This window comes from Lichenostomus cassidix, chromosome 2, assembly GCF_008360975.1.
Source record: "Lichenostomus cassidix isolate B80296 chromosome 2, HeHo_3.0, whole genome shotgun sequence".
NCBI lineage: Eukaryota > Metazoa > Chordata > Aves > Passeriformes > Meliphagidae > Lichenostomus > Lichenostomus cassidix.
This window is the reverse complement of record NC_139482.1, coordinates 120,009,314-120,021,302: the sequence shown is the minus strand read 5'-3', so window position 1 is coordinate 120,021,302 and position 11,989 is coordinate 120,009,314. Positions and strand designations below refer to the sequence as shown.

At 42.3% G+C, this 11,989-nt stretch overlaps 1 long non-coding RNA gene across 1 annotated transcript in view; it reads left to right on the top strand.

Annotated features, from left to right (window-relative positions):
• LOC146442129 (uncharacterized) overlaps positions 1-11,989 on the top strand; it is a 38,442-nt gene that overhangs the window by 18,181 nt on the left and 8,272 nt on the right. The window contains exons 2-3 of the long non-coding RNA XR_014850157.1: positions 2,408-2,494; positions 3,685-3,836. This is a non-coding gene — a long non-coding RNA (uncharacterized LOC146442129). The remainder of the gene's footprint in view (positions 1-2,407; positions 2,495-3,684; positions 3,837-11,989) is intronic.

Below are 11,989 nucleotides of genomic sequence, written 5' to 3'. Positions count from 1 at the left end.
CCTCACCGTGGGGATGGGCAGGAAGCTCTGCCAGCAAAGCCCCAGGAGGACTGAGTTTAATCTCCCAGCCCCACAGATTCGGCAAAGGTTGGGATCCTGAAACTGTACCAGGATAGTGCTGCCCTGTAACCCTCAGTTTCTGGTAGTCCTGCACATGTGAAGATGATGGGAAAGGCTGCAACCCTCTCAGACATTTCTTGAGCTGTTCCTCCAGGGCAAAGACAAATCAGAAAATCAGATAGATAGATAGATAGATAGATAGATAGATAGGTGAAGTATCTGTAGATGCAGAATCAGCCACACTTTTGGCTGGAGATGGCTCCAGAAAGAAATCAGAAAGGGATTAATCACAAGGAAGTAGACTTTGTTTTTAAAAGCTCCTCTCATCTGAACAACCCTCTCAAATCTGGTTGGGAATAGTCTCCCAGGACACTAGATGAGCAATGAAGCCAGGTGAAGACAGAAGAGCTGCTCAGCCGCTGTGAGATAGCTGTGACTAAGAATGATGACCACTGTCTGCCTTAATCAAAAAAAAAATAATCCTGTGTCCCTTTTCACTCCCATTACAAGGAATTCACAAATGGGTTTGCATCATTTTCCATAAAGCAGAAGGAAAACCCCTGCTGAGGTATTTTTACTCTCACTCTATCTCACTGTCCTGCTCTAACACCCACAGTTCTCCTGAAGATACAGTCACTGCTTATTCAAAGTTCAAGTGTAGGGGGACCCTGAGCTGTTCTGCCAAAAGCTTTCCCCTTCCCCCTCCACCCCCGCCTGAATCACTGGCAGCAAACATAATGGCAAAGGGTGTCACATTCTTCTTACCGTAATTCTGTAAAGCAGACTGGGATATTTTCCGAGATTTCTTGTAAAGCTGGATGCAAGCAACACTGTGTTTGTGTGCATGTGCGCACACCCAACTGCCAGTAAATCATCTTAAACTCACATGTTTGGAAAACTAATGGCTGATTTGGCTGTTTGCTCATAACTGTGTGTATTCAAATTATAATTGAAAATTTATTTCTTCAGGCTTTATTCTTCCAAGCTCTTTGTTAAATTTCATATATGAATAACACGAAAGCGTATCCCAGATAGCCGAAAGGCATGAATTGTAAGTGCCCACACCTCTACACACACATTTTTATAATGGCTGAGGCTGACATGAGCCAGGAAATTCAGAGTTTGGTCTCACATGGTCTTAATTCATACCTTTGAACGCACAAAATCTTCTCCCTATAGAGTTATATTTTAAAAATAGCCAGTGGGACTTAACCCCAAATTTCTGCACAACTCTGATTACATTGGCTCTTTCTTTTTCAGCTTTATCTTTTACAGAGTTTCTTGACCATTTTTCAGAAAGATAACAGTTAGAAAGAGGGATTTGGGAAAATATTAATTAGTTTTCTATAAGACCAATGTTATTTTTGAAGTGCTGGGGTATTTTTGTTTATTTTAATATCTCTTAAGCATGTGTATATTTTATATATTCTTATCAACACAGTGAAAGATACTGTAATTAGGTGATCCAAGGACTCAACAGTTAAGAAATGCTAGAATAAACTGCTTGCACAAGTCTGTTCACTTTTCTTACCCTTATGTGCAAGGAGATGGCTTCCACTTAGGGTCAATGCACATTCACTCTGGCACTTGCCCTTATCAGATCCCTCTGCCCTCTGTGTCCTCCTGGGTCCCTGTCACCTTGGCCAGTCAAGCCCAATCCTCCAAAGTGCTCATTAGTTCACGGCCTCTCATCCCTCTCACCCTGTTTTTCCACGTCTCCTAAGCTCCTGGCCCACAAAATCCAGAGCCATCTCCCAGCTCTTCTCTCAAAGCGTGGCTCTCACTGAAAACTGGCGCATCATGGTGGAGAGAAATTGGCTGTAGATCAGGTGATTATTTTGCACATCCACAAATACACCATTTATCAACAGGTCTCCCACACACTTCGCCTGCCACCTGCCCAAGTCAGGAGAGGATACAACTAATTCCAGTTTGCTGATGAAGGCAAAGGAAGGATGTAGGGGCTAAAGACAGGAGATGAGAGTTTAAATCCAGCCCCCATTTGCTTGAGCTGAGCAGTCTGGACAGGACAACCTATGACTGCACAGACCTGACTGTTTATCTGCTGCTGCAGTCAGCAATTTGTCAGGGAGTTGTGCACATCTGGTTGCCTGAGCTGCTCTACATTTGGAAATTGAAAGATCTCTGGTCACACAAAGGAAAAGGTTTACAGGTCTGGCGGGCCTGACTTGGGCAAAGAGCAAGAAATCAAAACTGCAAAGCCCTCTACCCACCCACTTTTTAAAGATGTCCCATCCCAGCTTGCTTTGCATGTTCATTTGGCCCTTAAGCCAAAAACAGGAAGAAGAAAACTGGGTCCCTGACAAAGAGTAGGTCTTTTTTCCAGGAAACAAACCTGAAATGTTTTGACTGAAGAAGGAAGCATTAGCCAAAGCTGTGTCACCCCTGCCTGCAAAAGGACCTTTCCCACCAAGTAGCTCCTCAGAGCCTCCCTCAGCTGAAGCTGGGCAAGAAGTGAATCAGGCAGCATGGACTGAGCCATGCCCCCACAGCTGAATGTTCTGGGACTTGCCTGGAAAGCAGCTGAATTCTGGTTACTTATTCAATATTGTCATTTTTAACTCAGTGACAAGACAGTTTAAAAAATGCATTTCCAAGGCTCCCCAAAAACAGGCTACAGTGTCATACCACTTCCTATGTTGCCTGGGTGGTTCCTGCATTGCTAAATTTGTGCAGAAATGTGATTCTGAGTAAAGTCTGGGGAGAAGCAGTATCCCGAATGGAGCCCTGGCTGACAGCGATGTGAAACAGGGAGCAAAAGGACTGTCACCTGCAGCTTGAGACCTCCAGAGAAAGCATAGTTTCTGATTTTTTTTGTAAGTAAACAGGATTGTCTCAGAGAGACAGCTGACTCCATCTTCTATTTCCCATGCAACACCTGCAGCTCCACATATTTGGCTAAGGTTTGGGTCAAGAAAAGGGTAACATTAATATAATCAAAGTAATGTAATGAATTTAACTCAGTGAATGATTTCTAAACAGCCCAAGGTCTTTTGAGCTGTGAACTGTTGGGATTCTGGACCTAAAACTTGTCAGTCTTTCCCAAAAATGCCAGTGGGCATCTAATGTATAGAGTATACATTCACTGACAGCTTGATTGACGCTATGTTTCTAGTGAGATAGAAAGGCTTTCATCCACATGGACACATTTCCAGTGCCCTCAAAAGGTGTGTTTTAGGGAATCAGTTCTGGCTCTGTCCCTCTCCCCCATTTCCCACTGGGGAGAGTAGGATCAGTGCTGAAGACCACAGTCCTGGCATTGCCCACTATACAGCTGAACATAAAGAGCATGTGGGATTCTCACCCTGAAAAAAAAATCTCTGAATCACATCCTGAGTATTCCCTAAACTCTGTATCATCTTACTTACTTTTCCCAGTTTCTTAACATGCATTTTTATTCCCAGCTTTATTCACAGCATCTTCCAGAGTTCTGCCAGTTCACCTCCAGCGATCTGTTCCTTAGTTTACATCTCTCAATACAGATCTTGTCTGTGGCTGAAAGGATGTCCCCCCACCCCCTCCCAACCCTACATATTCTCATAAATCTTTGAAAAACCCTGTTGATAAAGAGCAGCTTGTTGGTTGTTCTCACTGCCTTGGCAGGTAAACCAGCCTGGAGGAACAAGGAGTTCTCTACCCTCGCGCCAGTGGAGGTACAGCCTCCCTTCCACTGTTGCCAGCAGTCTCCAAGAGTACAGAATAACAAAAAAAGTACCCCTCAAGAGCCAAGGAAATGTGACACTGCCTAAATTCAGGTAAAAGGTTTTTTTACACTAATTGCTTTGTGTGGTCAGGAACACTGATGGGGTAAGGAAGAAGTGGAAGCTGTTTTCTTGCCTTTCAGCAGAGGCAGCATCAATTGGCTGGGTTTAATATAGTGCCACTTATGATGGAGGTGTGGAAAACTGCTGTGAGCAGGAGCAAACTGCTTGCCCCTGGGCAGATTTTACACAGAATAAGCCATGTGATCTGGATGCAGACTCGGGGTGCTGAAAGAGAGGAGGCAATGGTGAGAGCTGTGGCATGTGTGTGTCCATACCCAGAACCCCTCACTACAAAGACCAAACTAGAAGGTGCACCATTTTAAACAGAAGAAACTGTAGAAAATGCATTCATAAATAACTGCTGTGTGAGGAAATAACAGATTTAAAACCTAAAATCTCTTTTTCATTCTTTACTTCTAGTCCACTCAAGTTTCAGTTGTTTCAAAGGACTTTCTTAAAAGAGAGGGGAAAAAAAAAGCCTGAGTAGCAATTTGAGCTTATGCTTTGTGTAACAGTCTCTAGCTTGAGCTCGTGAAAGTATTTTGCTTTATCTTTGATCCAGACACAAGCTGCTCAGTTCACTAACACATCTCAGAGCCTACAAGTTAACTCATGCTTTGCTCCTGTAACCCAGGCAATTATCTGAAGGACCCATGGACCTATTTTTATTATCCTGGTTTTTTGTTTATTTCCCAGTAGAAGAGCTTTTTCAAATTCATTGATGGACTTTTTGGGTATTAGCCACTGGGACGCTGAATGCACAGGTGCTCTCAAAAACATGAAGTATTAGGTTGCAGAATAACTCTGATGTGATCTTTTGACTTTTGTATTTGATTGCTTAAAAAAAAAAAAAAGAAAAAGCTTCAACTGACTACATTTAATTAGAGTTTCTCATCCAGCAAAGAGGCCAGATGAGTTTCTTAATTCTATGTTTCATTTTGGGACCTTATGTGTAATGTCAAATAGAGCAAATGAATTGCATCCATCCCTGATTCAGCACATGTAGACCCTTGTTGCTGAAGTTTCCCAGTCAATCTATCCTCTTCCCCCCACCCCTGACATAAATAAAGTCAGGAGTAGAAGATTCCCTTCAAGGAAATTTATCTCTTTGACAGTCAAACAGGTGGTGAAGTTAATGCAAACCCTCAAGAGAACTTGGTTGGTAAGAAGGGCTCTGCAATAACTAACCACAATGATTTACAAGGGACTAAATTGCCAGATTAGGCCTTGATAATTTTTCAACTCTTGACTTCATTATTACCTTGTGGATCTGGATCTTACATCACCTCTAGGAATGCCTGGGATCAAATTAAAGTGGAAACACCTGGCTGAAAGTCAGTTCAAAATACAGATTTAAGAACTAGGGGGGGTATTTGTGTGCTGGATCTGCTTTTTATGCATGGTAGACAGCTAAAAAGTTCTATTTCTCTGTGTTCAAGCTTTGTTTTCTAATGTCAGTTTGCCTTGCCTGTGTGCTTGCTAATAATCACTGCCCTTTGCACGGATATTCACTGCTTAGAGGTGTACAGATCTGTCATGTGAAGCAGATTTAGAAGTTAAATGGAGGGTCCAAGTGAGTCAAACTACAAACTCAAAGACTTAGATCAGCTTGAAAATCTGTGGTTTGACCTAACACAGCATGATTATCTAAGGAAGAAGGCAGAAGTACTCATGCAGCAAGGATTTGCAAAAGAAAGATGATCCAGTAGTTAAGATAAAATGCAAATTTTGTTTTAATAATGTGTGAGAACAAATAAAGATTTTTGCCAGGAATCTGGAACAAACAGTGGAACACTCAGAGGAACAGTAGACAGCGATTTAATGACACAATACTGCTACTACGCAGCTCTGTTTGAGAACAATTTCTTACAAGCCTTTATGCTTTCTTCCTTTTGCATCTCAGCTGTCCTTCACCAGCTCTCCTGCTCAGCTGGGGAGCTGCAGCCAGGACTCATGGCTGGGTTTCCATGGGTCAGGGAATTCAGCACTGGCACAGGAGAGGCAAAGCTGAATGACTCTGCAGCAGTAGGAACCCTTCACAGGACACCAGGTGGAAAGTCAACAATCTAGTCCAGACAGCTGCCAGGACACTTAATGAGAAGATGGCTATTTATAGAGTAAAAGAGAAATCCTTTCAGTTAGTTCTGCTGCTGGCACACAAGCACTGGTTGCTTCATCAAAGTCTCCAGCTCGCAGTGAGTCCCGCTGATTTTAATGGGACTCTGCCTGGGTGGCTTCAAATGACAGTTCTGGCTCAACACCCTTGATGGGTGAAAGCAGTTCAACCACACTTCCCATGTGGAAAGACTTAATCTGATGTGGAGCCATTCCTCAAGGAATGTGGCTCATGTGGCTGATAGCTCAACTGGGCATGACATGCCATTCAGAGAGCAGGGTACTGGTGAAGATGGGAAGGACTTGTTGCCGTGTTTCAGCAACTGATGCATTGCTTGGTCCTCTTTAAGGGTGAGATTCTCCCATGTGTGGTGCCTTTCTGTTTGAAAAATATGCATGTACAACAGGCTCCTGCCTGGGAAGAAGTGAAAGGTGCTTCACAGGAAATGGCTGCCCATGGGGGCAATGAAGCTTCCTGCAGATTTGTGCTCTTTGCCTATGTCCTTGTGTTTGAATTTCCAGGACTAGAGATGTTTTCACAGGGCTCTAGGTAAACAAGGCAGCACAGGGGCTTGAGGGGCAACTTCTCTAGCTCAGAAGGCTGGGCCCAAAAAATCACCTCCTTGCATGGACCAGACTGCAAGTCGTCACTCTCTCTCCTGCTTTGTGGTGGGCACTTGAAACTTCCCAGTGTAGGCTGGGAGAGAAGCAAAAGCAAAAGATGATGGTAAATAACATTCCCCTTGTGAAAATGACGTGACAGACGGGGAGCTTTTGCACTGCCCTTGCGAATGGATTCCTGTTCCCCCTGGGACCAGACCTGGCAGCCCTGGCACGGAGAGGAGGCCAGGATGCAGCACCTCAGCAGGTGAGAAACCTCAGAATCCTGACCATGACACTGGAATTGTCTTCAGGGAGTGAGACTCGAGGAAAAGCTCCAGACAGTGACAGAGCAGGAAGTTACAGCAGCTGTAGGAGCTGTGGTTAATGAATTTCCCAGTGGGGCTTTAGCTTTTGCTCCCTCTGGCCCAGAGTGCCGTATTAGTTTCTCCGCTTCCCAGCCATCCCAGTCCCACAAGCTGTTTCGTGTAAGAATTTTCAAGGCAGCAGATTGTGTTATGAGTCCCCAGTGAAAGAATAATTTTAGGTCCGTTTCCAAGTATTTAGTAACAAAGGCTTGACTTCCCAAGGTGAATCCCAGGAACACTGACAGCATCTCCACATCTGATCATTCAAGCACCAGGGGGAAGGAAAAAAATGAAAATATGCAAGTTTTTTTAGAAAACAAGAAATGTGGGTCCCACAAGCTCAAGAGTTGTGGAATTTCATGTGCAATTTTGTCCCTTCAGTAAAAAGGGGTTACCTTGGCTGACCTGACTGGTCTTATTAAATGCTCTAGGTCTTTAGAGGAGAACTTCCACAAGGGAATGCAAATATTTATAACACCAAAAAGACAGAGAAAGGTAAAAGCTGCTTGTTGAAGACTGAGAACACTTACCTCCAAGTTTATTGTAGCCACTAATTTCAGCTAAAAGTTTGCATCTTTTCCAGTTATGAAGAACTTGAGGACAATTTCTCTTCTGGTCCCTCTCCCTCTCTCAGTCTCAGTCCCAGTCCCATACCCAACCTGGCTTGGACAGTGACTTGGTGAAAGTTACTACTGTTCCCTTTAAGCAAAGGAAAAATGAATTATTTCCTTGAGAAAACACCATCTACCAACAGCTGTGGCTCAAAGTGCTCTGCCTATAAATAAGGACTCCATATTAAAATATAGCTAAAATTATTTTTAAAAACTTACTCCCAAAGCGTATAACTGCTTCATAGACCTATCATCACTTAGTTATCCCATCTAGTAAGAATACTTACACATCTTCTAAATGCTTCATTTATTCTAGTTTGCTACACAAAATAAAGATGTTAAAAGAAACTAAATGACTGCTTGAACAACCTGCATTTTCAGAACCACTCTAGTATTCCTCAAAAATTCTCAGGTTAGTCCTAACAGAGTGCCTTATTTTGCACATGCTAACAGATGATGTATTATGTGAGTCACATGTTGGTTTTAAAAGTCAAAATTTTTAAAGAATTGGACAAGTGATCACTTCTGTAATTCAAAAACAAAATACAGAGAATGCTTGTTTAAATGATCTTTATTTAGGGTCAATGCAAGCAGAGAAAAGCTAGCATTTTTATCAGGTTGTTTGGATTGTAGATATAAGTGAGAGATGCGGAAATCACATATCAATACTTTTGCTGGGCTGTTGTAGTCTATAACGTCTCCACTGGAAGCCTTGGTTTCATCTGCCTCATGCTTACCTCCCACCACCCGAGGACTTGCTGGACAAGAAGCTAGCAACCCTCAGCATTTCAAGCACTGCAGTTCACAGGCAATCCCTGGGAAAGCAGAGGCCCTGAGGATACACTGGTCCCTTGGAGCTGTATCTGCATGAGGGCTCCCACTGCTGCTACCATAGTGAGTTAATACGAGCCACAAGAAAGAACTGGTGATGAGAAGACGCCAATAAAACGAAGAGCACTAACACCAGCTTGATTTGGAGATATTTGGAAGACCTAAATTCCACCCTCCGCTCCAATCCTACTGTTGACATATAACTCCTTCCCTTACATGCTGAAGGGTAAATTAGGCAGAAGCTCCCTTTTAAAACAGCTGCAGAGGTCAATATTCCTGGCTCTCAACATGGCAGGAAAACCTAACATCCTTAATCACCGTGGGATGCTTCCATCTGCCAATTAACTACTCATCTATGTAGAGACCTAACTTGTATTGAGCAACATTTTTTTCTAAACATGGATCCAAATGCACCTGCCTGTTAAGAACACAGAACAAGTTTAAACTAACTTTGCTTATCTGCATCTTAAGTGGCCATATCCGAATGAAAGTTTGTAATTATCTTCTAAGGGCTTGTTTAGATGTGACAGTTAATGGAAATGAGAGTATGACAGACATTCAAAGGGCACCGGCTAGTCCCAAGTCCCAGAGCACAGAACTTACTCCAGAGCATCGTTCTTGTTCAAGTTGGGCTGAAATAGTTTATGTTATTGCACAATATAAAGGTAAGCACAGACACACATCGAAGTGCAGTTATTTCAGAATAACTCATGTAGGGACATGTGTAGAAGAGCCCTGGTGGAGGAGCTCAGGACTGTGGCTGCCTGCAGCTGCAATGGGAAGGGAGGGCTGGATGTCAGCACAAGCAGATGCCGTGCATGCACACACCCTGCAACAGGAGCTGTGACAGCAGGTACAAAGGTGAGATCCTTAGAGCCATCTTAGCACCCCATTCTTCCTCTCCCACTAAAAACCTGTCCCTGGGTACAGCTACTAGCTTTCCAAATGCTTCAGCATTGGCTCTTCCCCATTTCTTACTGCCACAGCAGCTTTTATCAAAAACTGGATTAGGAGAGAAAGGCTCCAGCCATCCCAGTGCCACAGGCAGTGGCCGAGGCACATGGTTTGCCAAAATGTTTTCAGTCAAAATAGATAGTATTTTAAGGGCAGTTTGGTCAGCCTGTACATACAGGGACACATTTAAAGGTTTAATTTTTTTCAAAATACATTGCGGCTAAGAACTACAATTGTCCTGCACAGGAAGAGGGAACCAAACATCCTGCCCATTTAACTTAGGCACAAACACACACAAGCACTTGATCCTGACTTCTGCACATTCATCCTTTAGCTCAAAAGCTTTTTTAAAATTTTGTGCAATAAATGAATTGTGTATTGTCAGCATTAAGCAGATGGATAAGTATGTAAGCTGGAATTTTATTTCTAAAGTTATTTTAAATATTTGGATTGTCCACTTAAACTATGTTTAAATAATGTTACTATGAATTTCTTCATTTCACTGAAGGCATGATAAAGCCATACTTTCTGTCACTAGATAGATCAGCACTTAAGGGCCAGGGAAAAAGCATGACAGGCTAATTAGCAGACCAGGGAGTTGGGGTTTCTCTAACTACATTTTTAACTTTGTTGGGTACCATCCCTAGACTGCTCAGCTTTTCTTTGTGAGGGAGAAAGGCATGTGTGTGACTACACACCTGGAAATCAGGCTTAGGAGCTTCAGGACAAAGTAAGACTTATTTAAGTGCCCTCATCAACTATTTTGCCTGATCTGCTGTTTCACGGACTGTTAGAAGACCTAACCTCTGTGACAGTTTTATTTCCTCTTTGTGTACTATGGACTTGGCAGCAATGGAAAACTGAGGAGAGCCCCAAAGTTTCTGTACTTGAAAAACCTGGGTTTTAATGGACAGAAACAAACTCCTGAGGTTAAAAACTTACCATCTGCATTACGATAATCTCCTTTTGTTGAACAGAGGACTTACCTACCCGGAGACACATCAGAAAATAGGAATCAAATTCAGAGGTTAAGTTAATGATTTTATATGCTTCAAATCCTTGAGCAGGTGCACACTTCCAGAACCATAGTGGCACATAACTTAGTCCTTTATGTGCATTCACTACACAGCTCTGATCCCTCTGAATTTTCCCAAGTAGCTTCTGAAGACAAGACTCATCAGGGTTTCTCTATACACAAAAGTTAGGACATACTATGATTGTGTTTTAATGTAAAGAATAATGCTTGCTCCTGAATTATTTATTAAAGGGAATGTTCCTGATTAGCTCACCTCAATTAGGTCTTCTGCACAAGTCCTTAAGATGCAAGGTAAAGTACACATTTATTGTGTGTTGCCAACTCTATATACACAGACAGGACTAATGGGGGGAAGAACAATTTATGCTACAAAGGGCATACAGCTTAGGTGGCCCTACCTGCAACTACATTAATACATAAAATAACCTACAAGCACATGATACAGGAAACTATTAACATCAAAATAAAAAATATTTGAAGCCTAAACTTGTCTGTCTTGCTCCAATTACTGAGTGGGTTCACCCAGTTTAGAGATCTGGCAACCCCAGATTCTTTTTAAAGACTAAGAAATACAGGAGAAGCCCTAGAAACCTCCTATAGATGAACCAGTGATGCAAATCATCCTGCTTACTGGGAAGTAGAGTGCTACAGAATGATCTTCAAACACCTTGTTTACATGACTGTAAACTCAGCACCATTAAGATGAAAGTTTTCTCAGGAAGCTCCTATCAGCTGCCTATCTGATTGGGTTGTTACAGCAAGACAAAAATACCAAGAGGTGCACCCAGGTCATCTCACCTGGGTTTAACAGGAAACTTTCATGGCATTGTCCCACAGAATGAAGGAAAATGTTCCTACATTAAGCTATTAGTCTATTAGCTATTAAAGTATTAATTTAAAACTTCTTTTACCTGAGCTACTTAAACTAGGCTGGCTTTATGAGAAATGATACAGCCTGTCAGTCATAACTCTGAAGAAACACAATTCTCATAGTTTCTGATTACAGTGTTAAAGGAAACTCTCAGCATCACATGGCAGCAGTTTATGGCAATATAAACAAGAGATCCATCCTCACTCACACATCTTCTCTTCCTGCTTTATAGGAATCACTCATGCAACTGGAAAGTCATCCAGTCAACAGGAAAACTTTGTGGACAGGTGATTGACTTCTTTATGTGGATTTTTTTTTTTTTTAAAGTGTGAGTAGAGATGATGGGAGTTTCAGGGTTGTTTCCAAAACAGCTCACATATATCAGAAAAAATTTTTCTGGAGGCTTGAACTGAATTTAGGCTCAGTCTCCCACTCTGCAAGATGAACACTATAAAGCTTCAAAGATCCTCCCCACAAGCACTTAAGCAAGTCTCATTAGATCTACAAGGTCTCTGGTATTCCCTTTCTCTATATGTATCTGCGACTTTTGGATAGAAGATGAAAAGTTACAGGAATGAGTTTTAGAAACATGCTCACAGAGTACACCAGTCCCAAGCCATCCCCAAGCCACGCAGCTGAAGAAGTGAGAGAAAAGGTAGTAAATTTAGAGAAACCAGGATGACCACACATTCAGTAATTAAAGTAGAACTCTGCAAGCCTTGAAACTTGCTTTTAAACTAAGTCTGTAACCACTGTAA